The sequence below is a fragment of the Carlito syrichta genome, unplaced genomic scaffold, assembly GCF_000164805.1.
Source record: "Carlito syrichta isolate Samal-C Ts95f unplaced genomic scaffold, Tarsius_syrichta-2.0.1 Scaffold317695, whole genome shotgun sequence".
Lineage (NCBI taxonomy): Eukaryota > Metazoa > Chordata > Mammalia > Primates > Tarsiidae > Carlito > Carlito syrichta.
Window position 1 is genome coordinate 117,725 of NW_007261791.1, and position 20,517 is coordinate 138,241.

The 20,517-nt window shown below is 39.1% G+C and overlaps 1 pseudogene; it reads left to right on the top strand.

Moving 5' to 3' along the window:
• The first annotated feature begins 19,218 nt into the window (after positions 1-19,218).
• Positions 19,219-20,005, top strand: LOC103277414 (annotated as a pseudogene).
• Positions 20,006-20,517: the final 512 nt, after the last annotated feature.

Genomic DNA, 20,517 nt, shown 5'->3' on the forward strand with positions numbered 1-20,517 from the left:
TTTACTACACAGTGGCAAACCCTGTCTGGCCCTCTCTCTTCCTCTCTAAGTGCAAGGACTGAAACAATCTCAGGCACACCAACCACATCCTGATCAGGTTTACTGATCAGTGTAGGAAATGGGCTGTTGTATCTTATGGACCCACTTAGACTTTTGGGAACTGCCCCCTCTCACTGTCTGAATGGTGCCCTGAAAGTGACCAAGTCCATGGCTGACCTTCCCATCTGCCTGACTCTTCCAGGTGTGTTTCCCTTTTGATTGAGTCAATTAAGTGTCGGATCCATGGAACCTCCAAGACTCATCATTTCTGGCTGGACTTTACTCTTGTTCCCTTCAGATTAGAAGAGGGCATCTGTCCAAAGAAGATTAGTAACTCTATCACTCATGAGTTGAGGCATATTCGTGTAGTAATTAAACATATGGGCATTAGCATTAAGCAGACTTAGTTATTAGGCAAGTCATTAACTATTGTAAACCTTGGTTCATTTCTTCCAAGTGTAAACTAAACTTGGGACTACAGCATGCCCATTCTGAGACTCAAATGGAATCATACCTAGAACACACTGGGTACTTTGTCCAGCGGTTAGAAAACTGTAGTGACTTGCTGCTGTGTGAAAGCCGAACAAGAGAACTACAGGAGGCAATGAAGGAGAGGGGAAAGTCTCATGGGCAGGAGTGACATCAACCAGGAAGTCAGAGCTCTCACTATCATCCAACACAGAGGACTCCTCCCCAGGGAGCAAACAGGATGAGATGGTTTTAGAGTGTGTCATATCTGGAGGGACCAAGACATGCTCAGCTGAAGGCAGCAAGAGGCTTTCAGCTAGGAGGAGCTTAGAATCCAGGGGCAACACTGACAGCCTGAACATGGGAATCTAGGCGTTTGGTCCAGGTGAGGGGGTTACTCTAAGGAATGAAGATGGATGGAATCCACGCAGACAGGTGTGTCGAAGGATCAGATCTCAGTTGAGGCACTTTAATTTCAGGCTAGGGATTGAAGAACAGACCTCTAGTCTCTGAGAAGAATTATGAAAGCAAAGCAAGACCCAGGCCAGTAAGAATTCAAGTACCATAAAGATTATATGAGTGAAGACCCAGACAGGAACTTACTTATTGTAAATAAGAGGGTTGGTCAGGAAAGAGGCTCAATTCCATGAGAAATGGAGTTTCATAAGAGCAGAAAAAATCACCTCTGTTGAAGGAAGTCAACAAACATTTCTTAAATTGAACAGTTTTCTCTGCTATTAAGGGCAGGACTGTTCTGGAGTCTGAAGCGAAGCAAGAGTCAATTAAAGGGGACAGATTGTCTATTATGGAGGAGAGAGCTCTAAGGCAGGGGCACAGAAAGCACTTGAAGTTTTGAGAAATTCCAAAGGTGGGGATGATATCACTCAAATACCTTTGGGAAAGAAGTGTCAGCTTCCCATGAAACCCATGGCGGGGCACACTCCTGCTGCCTGCTGCAGAGTAGGTCACTGCCTGGTGGGGGTGGAGCTACTGGTCTGCCTGGTGAAGCCTAGGTACCAAGATGACCTTGAGCTCTGGCAATGTCCACGCATTCCTAATCCCTCTGTTTCAGGCAGAAGTGCCTAGAACGTTGATGTGTATACTGAAACATATACTGTAAGTTGTGTAGGCTGATAGAGCTTATTGACCTATTGATCTCTGAGGCCAAAATGGACATACATACATGATTATATCATTATTTTAAAGCTTTAGAGAAAACAAAAACTCACAAATACTTCTAATTGAAGTTAAATACTATAGGCTTCTAAAAGTGACTATACAACTCTGTTTGAACCTCCTTAGGACTTCCCATAAGTAATATTTTATTTTTAATGCTAGCAAGATTTTAAAACAGAAAGTTATTTTTTTTTTTTTTGAGTTGGAGTCTCACTCTGTCACCCAGACTGGCGTGCAGTGGCTGCTCCCGGCCACCGCAGCCTCGACCTGCTGGGCTCCGGCGATCCTTCCACCTCAACCTTCCAAGTAGCTGGAACTACAGGCACACGCTACCATGCCCGGCTAATTTTTGATTTATTGTAGAGATGAGGTCTTGCCAAGTTGCCCAGGTGGGTCTCGAACCCACGGGTTCAGGCAATCCACTCACCTCAGCCTCCCAAATCGCTGGGATTACAGGCTGAGCCACCGAGCCCGGCAAAACAGAAAGATTTTAGAACAAAAGAAATAACAATTCAGTTTTGAGGCACCTGAAATGTACATGGAGAAGTAAGAAGAACTTTTCTATTTTATGATATGGAATTTAATTTAAGGAACGTAATACATTAAAGTTCATAGGAACAGGACAGAGAAGCATATCGTACAGCTGAACTCTAATCTCTAAATATTAATTTGTTGTTGTTTTTTTCTTTGATTTTTATTCCCTTTAAATTACTTTCTATTAAGGCATTATAATTTATAATTCGACACATGCCTATTCATTAGGCAGCACTAATTTATATGTTTAACTTTCACTCATACGTTTGACAGATATGCATTAAATGTCCACTGTATGTGCGCCACTGTGTCAAGGATTGTGAAGCAGTGAACAAGTAAACAGCCTTCCTTCTTCCAGGTAAGGTATTAGATATGAAACTGTGATGTGCTTGGGTACAAAGATGACTCAGGTGGCCTAAATCCAGTCTTCAAGACATGCTTCCTGGAGGGGATGGCATTCACACTCAAACAAAGGATGAAAGGTAGCCAGCCCAAAATAAGTGGCAATGGAAAAGATGTCTCAGGCAGGTGGAACAGTACAAGCAGAGAACAGTGCAGAGCCTTACAGGGTATGTTAGGAGTTCAAACTTTTAACATGGGAGAAAACAGAAGCCACAGAAAGTTTTCATCATGGGAGTAGTAGGCTGGGCTACTGCCTATGTGTCGTGGGTTAGTACACACACATGGTAGCACCACATTTAGGTGTTTGCTATTCACATTATAGACATCCTGTACTTATATATTTACTATGGTGAGTTTCTAGTAGACAGTGATAAAATGTCTTGCTCTAACAAAATAACTATATTCTGTCAAATTTTTCACAGACGGGAGTAAATTATCTTCAGGAAAAAGTCTCTTAAAATTTATACAAACGCAGTACATTCTGGCTAGCAGTAGGCTCTGGTTGTCCCAATTTGCATTTTCAAGTACCCCTCTCTAGTGACCATTTGGAGAATCAATTGGAGGGAATACCATTTAGGAGACTCTCGCTTTGTCCATGTGTGAGAGGATGGCGATTTGGATTAGGATGGTGACATAGGCTAAAGATAGTAGAGTGGAGAGATAGTTACTGAAGAAATCAACAGACCCTGACAGTTGGACAGATGTAGATTAGAGACTCCTAGATGGCTAGCCCTCAATTTATCAATTTCACATGTGATTTTAATGGAAATTAATCACCTTGCTCTCAGATTTTCAGCAACTCTTTCCCATTCTTTGGAAACCTTTCTAAGTCCAAGTCAGGAGGCTCACTTGACAAGATATGACTTCTTTATTCGTGGTTGAAAAACATCCCTTGGTATTCTGCCTCAGTCAATTTTGGCCTTTTCTGCCTGCCAAAACAATTGAAAACTTCTATGCAGTTGGTGCCTGTTCTAATCCTCAGCTTGCATTGGATGGTCCTCTTTTTCACACTTCTTCAGCTGCTGAATATCTGGATTTCTGAGGACAACATCCTCCTTCTCTCTGATGCTCCCAGAAGCTTAAGCTCCCGATTTTCCATGGAAATTTATTTAGTTATTTTCTCTCAATTAGCACAAACGCTTCCATTCCTTTTGAATTTTTCTTCTGTGGTCTGAATAGAGTTCATTGACTTCAAACTTGGCAATGGCTGAAAACATCATTAACCTGTTGCTGTTTTCTGTCTTTCTCATTAATAACAATGCTGAAAATTTGGTAACTTGACACCACTCTGAGGTGCTAAGCGGTGGACATGTGTACACATACATCCATACACACTAGCTCATGGGCTTTGCAGTTGGAAACAGTACTCCTCTACCAGCCTTTGTGACAATTATTATGAGTGTTGATGGCAATCCAATTCTGACTAATTAAATTTTATTAAGAAATAGGCATCTCAGCTGGGCTCGGTGGCTCAGCCTGTAATCCAGTGCCTTTGGGAGGTTGAGGTGAGTGGATTGCCTGAGCCCGCGGGTTTAAGACACACCTGGGCAGCGAGACCTCATCTCTACAATAAATCAAAAAATCAACCGGGTGTGGTAGTGCATGCCTGTAATTCCAGCTACTCGGAAGGCTGAGTTGGAAGGATCGCCGGAACCCAGCAGGTCGAGGCTGCGGTGGCCGGGAGCGGCCACTGCACTCCAGTCTGGGCGACAGAGTGAGACTCCAACTCAAAAAAAAAAAAAAAGAAAAGAAATAGGCATCTCGTGTACATTCAAAAGTCAGGTATGAATTCCTACTTTCATTAACTATACAATTGAGCAAGAAGTTTACTTTATCTAAAATGCTTGAAGCCCAGCCATGTTACTATACTTTTTAAATAACTGAAACATACCAATTTCTCTGTATAATAATTTTTAATTAATCAGAAATTATAAAGTTAGACTTCTTAATTGACTTTCTTGTTTGTTTTAGGATTCTACTTTAAAAGACAAGAGACAAAAATTATGCCATAATAAGTTCTAACCAAGGACTTGTCCACAAATAGAAACAATCTACACATTCTGTGGAGGTGTTTGATAGTGGTCATATTTGCTGCAAAACATGGGGACTCCTGATGGCCAAAAAATGACCCACCTTTGAAATTTCAGATGTGGTGTGTTCTTTACTCTCCAGAGAGTACATTGGTTATAAATACTATAGGAAAGATATTTTAATTAAAAAAATTAGAAAATAATAAACAGAGTTGAGTCTCTGGCTAACACAGGGTTAAAAGATTGTTTAAAAAAGAAAAAGAAAATAACAGCTTCACTGAAGTGTTTCATGTAATTGGACTGTTAATTGCACACAATTTTCCATCATGAACTCTCCATTAGAAATACATCCCAGCTATATGTGATTATGACTTTTTAATTTTCTTTCTCTTATGCTCCTTGATGCCTACCTTTTGTACATGTAGTCATTAAGGAATGTCAAATGGTCAAGTAGGAACACAGAAAAAATTGAAGCATAAAGCAGCCACATTTACTGAATGACATTCTCTAAAAACAAATATCCAGAGGGGGAATAATTGTCTTATATAACTTGGAGATTTATGTAAATTTTTGCTATGGATTGCTGTCTAACTTTCACCCATGTAAATTGCTGAATCAACTGTATTTTAACTCCACAAATGAGTATATTCTCTAAAAATCACTTAGCTCTGTTTCTCCTGTCAGTTGAGATGTTGGATATTTGTACAGTGGGTTCCTCTGCAGTACTGGTTTGCAAAAAGGTGTCATCATGTTGAATATTGACAACAATCCATGTGGTCCCAGGAGCATTGTTGTTAGTTCTTCCAACTTGAGCCCAAAGGCTGCAAGGTGGAAAACTCAGCTGGAAAATACCATGGTGGTCTGTGCTATCAGATGTCAGAAAGATATTATTTTAGGAAAAAATGAGCTAACACATTTAAGCAGCTGCTCTCAATATTAATTTGGATCAGTGGTTCCTAGAAAGCAGAAACAAGCTTGTTATACAGATGCTTCAGTACTAAATGGAAACCCAGGATCAGAGCTTACAGGCGGAGGGCTGTGAACACTGTGGTCAGAACCCTGCTGAATGGACAGGGGTGGGGGACAAAGACTGAAGGACACAGTGTGATACTTAGAAAATGTCCAAGTCGGATTTTTTTTGAGTTTGAAAGAGCTGAGGCATATATTTAATCAAAGATCATGTTTTAAGAATCAGAAGGATATTTAAGAAAATGATTTTAAAAAATTCTTCAGAAAATTTAATTGAGTGCTTGGTTGAGGGGTCCGTCCACCCAAAGCACCTCAAGAGATTTTGTGCACCTCCTGAACAGTCATGTAAAATGATGTCTGTCAGTGTGTGTGTGTGTGTGTGTGTGTGTGTGTGTGTGTGTGTGTGTGTGTGTGCACAAGCACACATGTGCATGCCTACATATTATTTTTCCTAGGAAGAGTTTCATAGACTTCATTAGGTTTTCAGAGGGGATTTCAACATCCCAAAGAATGAAAACCATGTTTTAAAGGATCTCTTAGAAGCTAAGGATATGTATGAATGGTCACTAAATTAGAGAAAGTTACCTGAATATCAGAAGAGAGATCATTGTGTGTTAAACAAATATTTATACAAAAAATAGAAGGCATTTCAGTCAGCTTGGGTGAAAGACACAGACAAAACACCAACACTACAAGCTATAGTTATGTGCTTAAGTGAAATGTCTTATATTGGAGAATACTCTTAAATTTACAAATTCCTAATAAAAGGACACTTAATATCTTTATTTTATAGATTTCACCCACATAATAGCACTACAAAATGTCCATCTCTATTAAAACCAGTTAAAGCCAGGCTCGGTGCCTCAGCCTGTAATCCCGCACCTTGGGAGGCCAAGGTGAGTGGATTGCCTGAGCCCACGGGTTCCAGACACACCTGGGCAACTTGGTGAGACCTCATCTCTACAATAAATCAAAAAATTAGCCGGGTGTGGTAGTGTGCACCTGTAGTTCCAGCTACTTGGAAGGCTGAGGCAGAAGGCTTGCTGGAGCCCAGCAGATCAAGGTTGCTGGCCGGGAGCGGCCACTGCACTCCAGTTGGGTGACAGAGTGAGACTCTAACTTAAAAAACAAAACAAAACAAACAAAAAACTTTAGTTAAAATTTTTTCCAAAGTAATATATTGAAATGGAAATTTCAGCACAATTGACATATTTGACATATAAATTAATGCTCAGATTTAATTATGTTAGCAGATTTTTTTAAACTGGGAAATTGACATAGCATATGTGCAAGTTGTTGCCAAGACATATTCTATATTTATATATTTGAATATTGCTCCAAGTTACTGAAGTAGTCATTAATATCAGATATAAATTTAATAGATTACAATAATACATATATGTTTACCCAATAAAAAGAAAGAAAAAAAATTGTAGAGACATTTAGTTGTACCTGTTCAACTTTTAGTTTACCATAAAAACTCAGGTTTGTGTATGCCAAACTGCATACAGCGGGTATATATATTTATGATGACATGTCAATGGCTTAAAAGAGGGAATATTCTTTTTTTTTTTTTTTTTTTTTGAGTTGGAGTCTCATTCTGTCGCCCAGACTGGAGTGCAGTGGCCGTTTCCGGCCACCGCAGCCTCGACCTGCTGGGCTCCAGCGATCCTTCCGCCTCAGCCTTCCAAGTAGCCGGAATTACAGGCATGCGCTATCACACCCGGCTGATTTTTTGATTTGTTGTAGAGATGAGGTCTCACTGTCCAGGAGGGTCTCGAACCCACGGGCTCAGGCAATCCACTCACCTCAGCCTCCCAAAGGTGTGGGATTACAGGCTGAGCCACCGAGCCCGACTGGAATATTCTTTTTAAAGGAATTATCTCACATGTAACTGGCCTGAGTTGGAATCATATATGGAAGATGACAAAATATAGATTTAGATACAATTACAATATACAATTTAGATTAAGTTCTTCTTATTCCAAAGGCCCATAAGATTAGATAAAATAAATACTTCCAACTAGAATATAGCCATGGTTTAGGTTTGTTTACCTTTTTAAAAAATACCTTTTCCACTATTTGAAAATAAATGAAAATAATACTGAATAGATTTTTATTTAAAAAACAGTGAAATTCTTTTATTATTATTTTGTTCTGAAGTTTTATCACATCAAAATTTAAGTGAAGGGAAAATTGAAGAAGAAAGAAAGATAATTGATATAAATAGCAGAGAAGAGTAGAAAACAAGAAGACTGCTTTAGGCTACTAATTAAAAGAGACAAGATAATTTGCAGTGGGTGTGGATTTAAGAATAAAATGAAAAGAATACAATAAATTATTCTTGATGGAAATTAAGACTGCTTTTAGTAGTAATTCTTATATTAGAATGTAAGTATGACTCTAATTAAAATAATACCCACAGTTGTCAAGTAGAAATATGCCTGTGAAATTAGCATATTAACAAGACTCATATTTTTTCCAAAATGTACTTGTATCATTATCCTGGAAACTGTCTAACACATTTGATGGTATTTGGATCCTGTTGGAAATGGTGTATTTCATTCCAAAGGCTATTTAAAACCTTTCCCAAGAGCATAAAATTTCCATAAGACTAGATTTTTAAAAACCCTTTTTTATTTATAATATGTCTTACCTCAATTTCAAGCAAATTGCAGTATGCTGTCCCATGCAATATTGTTGTTAGTTTTCCAGCTTAAACCAAGAGACTGTAAGGTAGACAGCTCAATTAAAGAATGTGATGGTGGTTGTGCTCTCAAATGTCAGAAAGGTATTCTTGCAGGAAGAAACTAGCAGCTCTCAGTATTATTTATGTCATGCCCTTGAATACCTTATAGAACCCCTGTGAGGTAGTTATTGTTACCATTTTATAAGCAAGGAAACTGAGGCTCAGAAAGGTTATATAGCATTTCCAAGTTGATCTAATTAGTACAGGGCAGTAAGAATTTGAAAAGTTAACTTGGCAAACTAAAGAAACAACCATAAGAGTGTTTGAACATTTTTCCAGCTGTTCCAATCACTGACCTTGAGCAAGATATTAAATGGTATTGTCTAAACTCATTTATTAACTGAAAAATACTATAGTAGGTAATTTTAAAACAATGTAATAATATTTGAAGATTCCATTTTCCTCATTATAAAAATAATTAGAACAAATTGAAAGAAAAGCACCCTATTGATATAATTTAAAGAATGCCTCTCAATATTTTTGTGATATTCCTTTCAGTGTTTCCTGTCTTTTCATTCTCTTTTGTTCTTTCTGTCTCTTTAGTTTACATATTTGTGGTCACAATGTATTATATTTATACTTAGCATAATTTTATATTTTTTTATATTCTGCTTCCAAGTTATTTTAAATCTATCGTAAATGTATGATTAACTACTTATAATAATTTATTGACTAAATGTACCACAATTTATTTAACCCTTTAGGTATATTTCATATTTTATGGGCTCCCAAGTTTTTTTATTATAAATAATATCAAACTGAACATCTTGTACATGAAATATTTCAAATATTGTATTTCTTTAAGATGGTTTTTTAGAAATTAAACCACTGGATTCCAACTCGTACATACATTTATAGCTTCTAATAGTTGTAGTCAAATTGCTTTTTAAAAAGCTTAGCCAATTTATGATATATAGATAAATAAATATTGAAATGTTTATACTACCTTAGCCTAGGAGCAGTATTATCATCAAAAGAAGCATTTCGGGCAACTCCCTTGGGTCCCCTCCCAATAAATCCTGTTCTCTCAATAAATCCTGCTTTTAAAAAAAAGTTACATTTCATTTGCAATTTTTGGTCCCTAATGACATTGAATATTGTTCCACAAGTTTTGTTAGTTTGTTTTAATTTGTCTTTTGAATGACTTTATTTTCTTTTCATTGATGTTCCCTAAACACATAATTGGGCAGGTTGGCCAGTTGGCTAGATGCCTGGGAGTCCACTTAAAAATGTTTGAGTTCATCAAGTTCTTAGATATGACTTTACTTTCCAAGTAACATTTAGTCAACATTTTTTTCTCCTCTAAATAATACAATTAGATTTTGGAAGTATCCTGCTATGTGTTTGGTTCTATGTCAGGTGTGAGGATTAAAGATGAAGGTGCCTAAGTCTTAGCTGATGTGTATGTGAAAGCCACAGATGGAAGCAGATCCTTAAACAAGAAACTACTACAGTGAGAATACAAAAGACTCTGAAGGCTGGCATGAGGCCAACAACCAGGGACCCCCCTCCAGAGGTCCCTTCTATTTTCTTTCTTTTTCTGCTGTGAGTGCTATCGGGAGAGAATGCTGAAGAAAAACATAGGAAGTCACAGAGTTCAGGATTCTCAGTCAGTGATAAGAAGATTTTCATATACCGTTCAGTATCAGCTAACTAATATCCCATCTTGGTCAGCAGGAGGCATTTAGAGAAATGCCAAAAATATATACTTTTCACGTGTTCAGACTTGTGCAGTGATCAGCGAAGAAAGAAATAGCCAGGGCTGTTTATCTTATCATCAAAACAGCATTATTTTCTCATAAGTCTGAACATTAGCCAGCTAGAGTCAGAGAGGAGGAGTCTGTGATTACTGTGTAATCCCTCAAGCAGGGCAGCAAGTGATTCCTACTTCAGCAGACACGCTTTGGAGTGGGGGTCGACCAGCACAGATGCAAGCGAAGGTTAGTATCAACAGAGACTAACTAGAATGATGGTGGAGGATGGAGGTCTAGAAGAGAACCCTGATGATCAAACAGTGTAAATAACTTATTCTTGCTAAGGAGGTGATGGTGGCTAATACCAGAACAGAACTATGTTTTACAACTTTCTCGATTAACATATAGTCTAGAAAAAACACACTCAATTAACATATATTATAAAAAACACACACACTCGGCATCTTCAGGTGCTGTTGCAGAAGGATTCCTAAGCAGAGTAGATACTAAAGACACTTCACTATTAAGACTGGTCCCCACAACATGCATGTTAGAATCCCCCAACAGTCAGTTTTTTATTTTTATTTTTTAATTTTTGTTTTAAAGATGTGGGGTCCAGTTAAGGGTTAGGTATACAAATGGTAATTGGACAGGTAAAATGGACCTCACTTTGGTCCCCACTTCACCTGGTTTGAGATCAGGTACCCTTACTGATGAAATGTGCCCCCTCTTTTTGCTTTATCTTTTTATTTTCTTTTTAAAATTATGGTGAAATATGTACAATGTAAAATGTACTGTTTTCAACCTTTATAGGTGTCCAGTTTGGTGACATTCACCATGCTTTCTTGAGGTGCTACTTGGACGTGGCATTTTTAAAAAGGCACACAGAAGTTGCTGTAAGAATAGAGACAAGAGCTGTTTCTGCACAGGGAGATCAAGAAAAGCCATTGAAATGCTATAGCATGTGAATTGGGCCCTGCAGAGTAAGTAGGAGTTTCCTGGACACACAAGGTAAGAGGAAAAGATGTTCCAGTTCATGGAAGCAGGTGATGTAGTGCAGCATGTGACTCTGTGAGCAGATTAGAGCTTGGACTGGTCGTGAATTGATAGGGACACAAGCCTCACTTGAAATTTTTATTTTTTATTTTTTGTGGTTTATTTCTGCTTCATCCTCTGACACTCTCCTGAACTCATAGCTATACCTACATTATGAGGAGAGGTGGACTATGTGAGTGGGTGGCAATCCTTTTCTGTAGAGATAGGTCATCAGTCCTGCATGCACAGCAGACCCAGGGGTATGGTCTTTGCTGCGGCAGCTTGCTCTGCCACGACCATGTGACACAGTCACAGATCCAGTGGACAAATGCACAAGGCTGGATTTCACCTGCGGGCTGCACTTCATCAGCCCTTGGGCTGGATCATCCCTGAGACCCTCTGTGTTGATATTTTATAATTCTGTCATCTATTCCTATTTTCCAAGTTTTGTTGTTCCAGATAAGTTTAATCACAAGGAAGCATATTTTTGGAACAGGCCATTTAAAATGATTTAGACTTCGTTGCTGCTTCCATTGCAAGGAGGTAACTGAGTATCATTCCTTGGTTGCTGCAAAGGACTGCTTTGAAGCTCAAACCTCTACAATGAAGGCTTTTCCACAAGAAGTCAGAAGCAAGAGTCACCAAGGAGCTTAAGCTAGTGTGATTGCCGAAGAGTACGATTCGTCTCTCCCTCTGGGCAAATGCAGGTAATTGAAATATCAATTATACAAATTTATCATAATGGCAGATGAGCTAACATTTATTTTGGTTTTATATGAGTTCATAGCAAGGTAGTGTAACTCTCTGATGTACTGTTCTATCTAGTGTCTATATTAAGCTAAACTTAATTCTATGCTTGAATAATAATAATTCTTGAGAATTAGCAAGAAAATGTATGATGATTAGTATTTCCAGTCAAGTAGAACCTAAAGCCAGACTGGAGGTGGAGTAGAGACAACAAGCCCAGTTCTTATCCTGCATAAGCATGTGGAAGCATGAACTCATGAAGCGGTTTTGCTTTAATAATCAGTGTATGTTTTTCTACAGAGTGAGCACTCACATGAATAGTGGCATGTTAGCAATTGGAAGATGCAGGAAAGTTCTTGACTGATAAAAAATTTTAAGATATCAGTCAGTATTTTTTTAAAAAAACTTTTTAAAAATGTAATTTCTAGAACTAGTTTTTAAACCTCTGAATGTAGATGATGACATATTGTAGATCTCAATTTACCATGAGTGTTTCCAAGAAAAATGCAGTAATGCTTGAAAATAAACAACTAAAACACATTTTTTTTTGTTTTAAACTATGTGTCTGTTTTCATTCCATACTTTGTGAGAATAAAAATTTAGTGTATGGAGACAGAAATTCAGGATTGGAATTGAGGCCAAGGATGCCCCAGATAGCCAGTGGAAAGAGCTCAGTGTGGCAATGTCTTCCACCAGAAACAGTGCTGAACCAGTCTGCCTACTAGACCACACACATTTCTGTCCCTTGCAGTGAGGTGAGAGGTGAGACCAAGCAACAGACAGATATAAGTAATGTGTGCTATGCCTTCACTGGTGACACGTGGAAGCCCTGATGACCACACCCACCTTGGAACCCTCTGTCTGAGTGGGTCCTGAGTAGCTGGGGTCACTGGGTGACTTCGTGGGGGAGACCTGCTCTACCAGCCTGAACTGGTTAGACCAGAGGTTGGCACACTTTTCCTGCCAAGGACAGAGAGCATGTATTTCAACCTTCATGGGCCATCTGGTGTCAGTCATGACTCATATCTGCTCTTGTAGGGCCACCAAGCCAAGTGCAATACATGAATGTACAAGTGAGATTGTGTTTCAGTAAAACTCCATTTGTGAACACTGAAATTTGAATTTAATATCATGTTCACATGTTACAAAGTAATCTTCTTATTTTGATTTTTCTATTATACTTAAGTAACATAAAAGTCATTCTCAGATTTGGCCCCGGTCTGTAGTTTTTCAAATTCTGGGTTAGGGTTTATTAGAAAAACAAACATCAGTTCTTAAAAAAAAGTCATTCTATTTTTAGGCCTCTTGGTTATTAAAATAGCTTAGCCTTAACTCTAAATGTTAGACTCTCTTCCATTTGCACAATTACCCATCCTTTCAGAAGTTTCTTCTGCTTTCTTTTTTTTTTTTTTTCTTTTTTTGAGTTGGAGTCTCACTCTGTCGCCCAGACTGGAGTGCAGTGGCCACTCCCGGCCACCGCAGCCTCGACCTGCTGGGCTCCGGCGATCCTTCCGCCTCAGCCTTCCAAGTAGCCAGAATTACAGGCATGTGCAACCAAGCTCAGCTGATTTTTTGATTTATTGTAGAGATGAGGTCTCGCTGCCCAGGCGGGTCTCGAACCCGCGGGCTCAGGTAATTCACGCACCTCAGCCTCCCAAAGGCGTGGGATTACCGGCGGAGCCACCAAGCCCGGCTCTTCTGCTTTCTTTATTCAGACTAGGGCACAGAGGGAAGATCAGCTACCCATTTTCTCCTTTGATCCCCTGTCATCATTCTTCTTTTCAATAACTTTGAGTTCTTGCCTGAAGATGAACCTGCCATGACATTTTTAAAGGCATGCTAGGAACACCTTACAGATGTTTTATAACCATTTCAATGAGTTAGATTTTCCTTTTTAGAAGAAATATAAAGACTATTAATTCCTCACAAATTATTTGTGAATAATTGACTTAAGTTGTTATGAACTGAATTGTTTTCCCCAGATTTATATGTTGAAGCCCTAACCCTCAACGAGATGTATTTGAAGATAAAGAGTCCAAGGTGGTGATTAAGCTTAAATGAAGTCATAAATATGAGGCTTTATTTGATGGAAAGAGTGACCTTATATGAAGAGGAAGAGACACTGAAGCCCTCTCTTTCTGTCTTTCTGTACTCACAGAGGAAAGGCCATGTGAGGACACAGCTTGCAGGTAGTCACCTGCATGTCAGGAAGAAACCCTTGCCCGGAACCAATAATACTAACACTCAGATCACAGGGTTTTCTAGTTTCCAGAATGTGAGAAAATTGATTTTTGTTTAAGCCACCATTTTGTTTTGGCAACCTAAGCAGACTAATATATACCCTATATGCTGTCATGGTAATAGTTTGCTAGAAAGTGACTTTTTTCCTGTACCTTTTACCCTTATCTTTAAGCCTATTCATCAAATAGTGTCAACAGTTTTCTATATATTCTTTCTTCAGATGAAAAGAAAATTCCACAAGAACACATACTTCATTGCTCAGCTTTGACATTCTCAATAAACTTTGAAAAAGACTGATACAAATTCCAGTTTTGAAAGCCAGGCTTTCAATTTCAATAGCCAAGCACTTGAGAAACAATAAAGTTTTCCAAATTCCAAGTTTCCCTTTAACTATCAATCACATTTTGTAAGTCTAAGGACACCAAGCTGTGGGCTTATGTCACAGACTATAGAATGATATAGGATATGATGTGAGGAGAGACTTCCATGACAGAGCAAAGAAAATAGTAGATTTTCCTGGATGGGAGAAAGATTTTGGGGGGTTCAGTAGATGTGGGTCTAGATTGTAGAGGTTTCCTGGGTCCTCAGGAAGTGAAGGAGCACTCTTAATTCCTTTCCTTGGTCAGGGTGTGCAGTGGAAAGAAGAGGAAATCATGGAGATGAGAGCAGCAAGGACGTGTGCCCTAAGGACCTTGCCTTGCATAGGACCAAGCAAAAAATTGGTGGGTCCTGTGACCAGGGCAGATCCTGGGACCAGGAGCAACTACACAATGTGTTTGGGCAAAGAACAAGACAAAGCCTCCCAACTCTCCTTTGACTCTAGGATTCCCAAAAGTATTCCATAGGTCCTCAGAGAATTTTTAAGAATTAAGAGGTAAAATACAGGCCAGAAGCTTCTGCCTTTTGAGGAAGACATAACGTATCTGCAATCATGATGCATTGCAGATACCCAGAGATGCCCTGGCATCAGCCGCAGTTTCACTGACAGTAAAGGACACCCCAGACCAAGTAAGAAGAGATGTCTGTGGGCACGTCAACCAAGACTGAAGGCCAGAGGCTCCTTCTCAATGTGTGTGTCCTCTTGCCATTTTTTTGCCCTCCCTCAAATTCCAGGAATGAGGCAGGGCAGAGCATCTTTAAGAGTGGGACTTAGTTCAGAGACAAAGTTTAACCTTTCAATGTGAATAACTGAAAGATTGCATTTGTTGAAATATTTGCCTGAGTCAAAGTTTTAGACCCAAAGTGAGGAAGTTGCCTTGAAGTAGCCAGACTCAGGTCTGTTTCACTTTAGCAGATACTGAGCTGTGTGAAACCAAAGTGGGTTGAGTCAGTTATAGGAAAATTAAAATTTTATCTCTGCATAACTAAATGGTGACCATAACTCTGACCCAGCTGCAGTGACTGGCTAGTATCTTTAATAAAATAAAACAAAAAGATTGCATAGATATTTATCTAAACTGCTTCATGAAACAGTCTTAATAAACTTGTAAACAGCCACTATGCATAATAATGACTCAGATATGCTGCAAGTTTATGAAATTATTTCTAAATAAAAAAATAGTAACATCATTCTCAGGGAGTTCGCTCTGGTAAGTGAATATTTCCACACTGTAATTACTATAAGCTGATAATATACATATCCTTTTAGGACAGACATTTGACTGAATGTCATCTTATACTTCCTAACAACTCTAATAACAGATTTATTTTGATAGTACACAGCTTACATGCTTAATACTATAATGGTTATAATACTATAGTAGTACTGAGTTGAACAGGTTGATTGATACATTTTAATCCTGCCACCTCTCTTTAATCCTGCTCACCACCCACTGACATTATGAATTTTATGAATTCTTAGCCTGCATGTTCTTGCCTATTCCTGCATACTTGACTCTCAGAACTTGGTTCTCAGATTCAGAATCGGCTGTTTGCTGTTCCCCAAGAATCCTTATATCCCAACTGGCTCTTCTTCTGCCTACTTTCTCCCTGGAAGCCTGTCTCTCTCCTTTGCCACTCGACCCTCTCAGCTCAAATACATTCCCTCTAGTTTTTTGAACATGCTCTTCTCAGTATCTCATAACCCCCTTTTGTACTTCTCTTGAGGCTTATCCTATTCTGTTTATATTATGTTGACAACAACATTTTCTTGTCTGCACTTCATGTGGGAAACCCCTCGTAGTAATGACTGTGTCTTATTCTTCTTAGTCTCCATTTCCTCATATTGCTATATGGAGCATAGTCTATGCTCAGTCAATAGATGGTTTAAAAATAACAGAAAAAGATAGCTTCAGCTACTACAATTCCTTCAATTTTCAAAAGTCTGTGTTTGCTCCATGAAAGAGAGCTTTAAGGCAAAGAAAAGACATGTGTATGTGATTAATCTCATATCACTCTTTGCTTTCAAATTTCCTTCTACGTAGGGAAAGAAAAAAGGATGTGAACTCTGCCAGGTTGCCCAGTATCACAGAAGATGAGGGAGAGTGATTACAGAGGCGGTTTACAGAGACAGAGGGTCCTAGATGGAGGAGTTGCTGCTGGTGATTGAGACTGCAGGGAAACACCTGGTGCGAAGGCATGAATGGGGACATAATTTAAAATGTAGACAACTCAAGGCCACAGCCTGTGTGGAGACGGAGGAAGAAGGGAAAATGGCCTGCATCTTAAAGATGCAGTGTGCAAAAACTGTGTGTGAAATCAGTAAGAGAAATTGTATGACAAGCGAGGAGCATGTAATTCGTTTCCTTGATAAAGAGGGAAAAACATGGAACTAGGCTGGATGCATGGTGGGAATAGTTTTGATTTTTAAATATATGCTGCAGTCATTGGGGTGTTAGGAGTAAAGTAGATTAAGTTCTGTCCACGTAGACTAGTTGTCAGGATTTATAGATGCTTCTCTCATTTCCTCACCTATGAAATAACTCATCAATGGGTAAATTGGTACAAGAAACAAACACTATTTAGATCCCATATCTTGGGAAATCACCCAAGGCACTGAAGCAAAAGGAGCTGCTATGGACCTGAAAGAGGCTACTCAGAATTTGATGGCTAGCGATCTCACTATCAAAGGGACATTTATTGTTCTAGAAAAAGGCCAGGATCTTGGGAAATTCTTTTTGACAGGGCAGCTGCCCAGAATAGAGCTGAGCCTCCACTCCATGCATGGTGATTCCTCACATCCTCACCCCTACACTGCCTTTGTCCTGGGTAGGAGGGTTGCCCTTGTGTTCCTTCTCCAGGTGCTTACGCCTAGCTCCATGTTTATTTTAAGAGAGCATTAGATAATGTGTGAAATGTATTTTGCACATGGTAAAATAAATTTTATAAAAGGCAAGTTCTTTTAGAAGCCAACTTCCAGTCTAATGGGATCTAATTCATCTATCTTTGAGAAATAGTTGAGACAGTTGGGGCACTTTTCTTTAGCCTTTAAACATTCATTCGGAATTGGCCTCCTCATTTCACCTTCTCATTTCTGTTTTTCAACTCTGATCTTTGTTTTCATTCCACACAGATCCACTTTCAGATAACTCATTTTCCTCTGGGACCCAATTTTCCAATTTTCAGCTTCCGCATCCCCCCCCCCAACTACTTCTACTGTCATTGCAAGGAGCTTTATTCTATTTAACGTGTATTTTAACTCCAGTAATTAGTCTTCTCCTTGGAAGACACAGAACTGAGCAAAACACCACCTGGCAGAGGAAAGAAGGGGCAATGCTGATGGAGAATTGTGAGTCGTTGACCTTAACTAAGGAAGAAGATGCTTTTGATTTGAGTTTCCATCATTGCCTTCAAACTCATTCTATTACATGCCCCTTTCTGCCATGACAGGCAGTTGTCACCTTAGGAGTTCTTTGATGCCCTTTATGGAACTCCTGACATAGGCAATTTCTTTTCCGCATGCTTCCTTGGTAATCCCTCTCAATTTCTGCCCTGAAGATTCCTCGTCCTGGCAGGCAAACCTCTTTGAGCAGGATCCTTCCAGGGTGACTCAAGCTTAGCTGCAAAGCATCTGCTTGCTCCACAGGAAGGCTTGTCCCACTGTTGGAAGTCATTCTGCTGGCTGCTTCTGCTTCTTCCTCCCACTTAGTGCTCTGTTGTCAAGACTCAGTGACCAGTTACAGCTTTACAGAAGCCCTGAAACTCTGGGAAAGGCAGTTGAAGCTCTCTGACACTCTGTTCCTGTGGGTATGTGGAGTGAGGGTACATTTCTACAACTCAGCACCCAAGCGTGGAGCAAGATTAATTCTCTTCTGACACAGCCCCAGCCTCCAACAGAAGTATATATTTGACTTGAATGTGTGGGGAGCAGGAGAGCATTTTTGTAAATTTAATTTAAGAAATCTCTCAACGACTCTTCTTTCAGAAATATTTTTTAGCCCTTTCTTGTATGGCCTGGAGGTAGGTGATTGGATTGTTAGTGACTTTTGGGCTACCTATTGCTCGAGGAAATGGCTATGTATCTTCTATACAGTCATCATCTGAGAGAACTTTAGTCGATACCTTGTGCCAAAAAAAAAGTTCTATTTGACATTCTTTTAAATACATGTCCGTGGCAACCCAGTCATGAACATAACAATCATTGGTTGTAATTTTGCATTTACTGTGTCAGTCATTTGACTGTATCTTTGTTCTCTACTGCACTGAAACTCCATGAGGGTAGGGACCACATTTGATTGTTTACTACTATATTCCTAAGGTCTTACACAAAGAACAGCGGGTAGCATTTTGGAATTACTGTTTGCATAAACTAATGACTAATTAGAGATGTAAGGTTTTCTTTTTCACCTACTCACTCCTCTTTCATTCGTCGAGGAAATTCTTGTATATTGTATATAAGTAAGGGTCGTCTTTTTATGAAGTAAATTACAAACATCCCATCACTATCAATTTGTATTATAATTTTAAAAGCTCTTCTTGGAGTTCATTATTGAGAAATGACCAAAATTTACATTTTCTCTCTTTCATTCACTCAGCAAAATCAATGATTGTTTACTACTCAGGCACTGGATTACACAGATGGAAAAACTGTGGATTCCCTTCAAGTGTGTACAGTGGTGTGAATGGACAGTCAAAAATAGTAAACTGTGATCTGTTAAGACACAGTTATGCCCTTTTTTGCTCTCTGAGCAACACCATGGCAGTATGCAAGAGCCAGCACGTGACAAAAGATGGCACAAAGGGAGCCAAGAATAAAGTGGTTGATCCATTTTCTGAGAAAGATGGGTATGCTATGAAAGTACCTGCTAGGTTCAATATAAGCAAAATGCTGGTCACCAGGATACAAGGAACCAAAATTGCATCTAATGGCCTCAAGGGTCTTGTGTTTGAAGTGAGTCTTGCTGGTCTGAAGAATGATGAAGTTGCATTTAGAAAATTCAAGCTGATCACTGAAGATGTTAGAACAAAAACTGCCTAACTTACTTCCATGGCATGGACTGATCTAAGACAAAATGTGCTCCGTGGTCAAAAACTAGCAGACCATGATTTAAACTCATGTTGATGTCAAGTCTTCCAGTGGTTATTTGCTTCATCTGTTCTGCGCTGGTTTTACGAAAAAAAATGCAACAATCAGACATGGAACACTACTTTTACTCAGCACCAACAGGTATGCCAGAATTGGAAGAAAATGATGGAAATCATGACCCGAGAAGTGCAGGCAAGTGACTTGGAAGAAGTAGCCAAAAAATTGATTCTGGACAGCATTGGAAAAGACATAGAAAAAGCCTGCCAACCTACTGATCCTCTCCATGACATCTTTGTTAGAGAAGCAAAAATGCTGAAGATGCCCAAGTTTGAATAGAAAAAAATGCACGGAGCTGCATGGTGAAAGTGATAGTTCTGGAAAAGCTATTGGGGATGAGATAGGTGAGGAAGTGGAACGAATGGATAGATATGAACCGCCAGTCCAGGAACCTGTTTAAAATCCAGGCTTTTAGAGTGACAAAATATGGTCATCTAGCACATACACACAAAGGAATAAGTACGTAGTGTTGGAAAGTGAGAGAACAATGAAGAAGAGAAGAATTTTAAAATAAGAAGTCATAATAATTTCAAGTAATTAAATAAACTTTTTGATCTGAAAAAAGAGTGGCAAATACAAAGTTGTATTTGTGAAAAAAGAAGACATAGTTATGAATTTGTCAGTTTGTGTGTATGTGTTTGTGTGTGTGGGTGTATCTATGATATTCCAGGCCCTTTGCTTATGTAATATAATTTATTTTTTTAACTTTCAATTTTAAATATGTGGGGTACCATTCAAGGTTAGATATGCAAATGTTCATTATGCAGGTACTCTTGTTGATGAGGTGTGCCTCCTTCCCATGGCAGTTTCCCACTACGACCAATCCTGCTACTGTCCTCCCCTGGCAGTTTCCCACTACTGACAATCCATTTCTTATAGTATTATGACAGTTGTTCAAGGTCTGCTTATGAG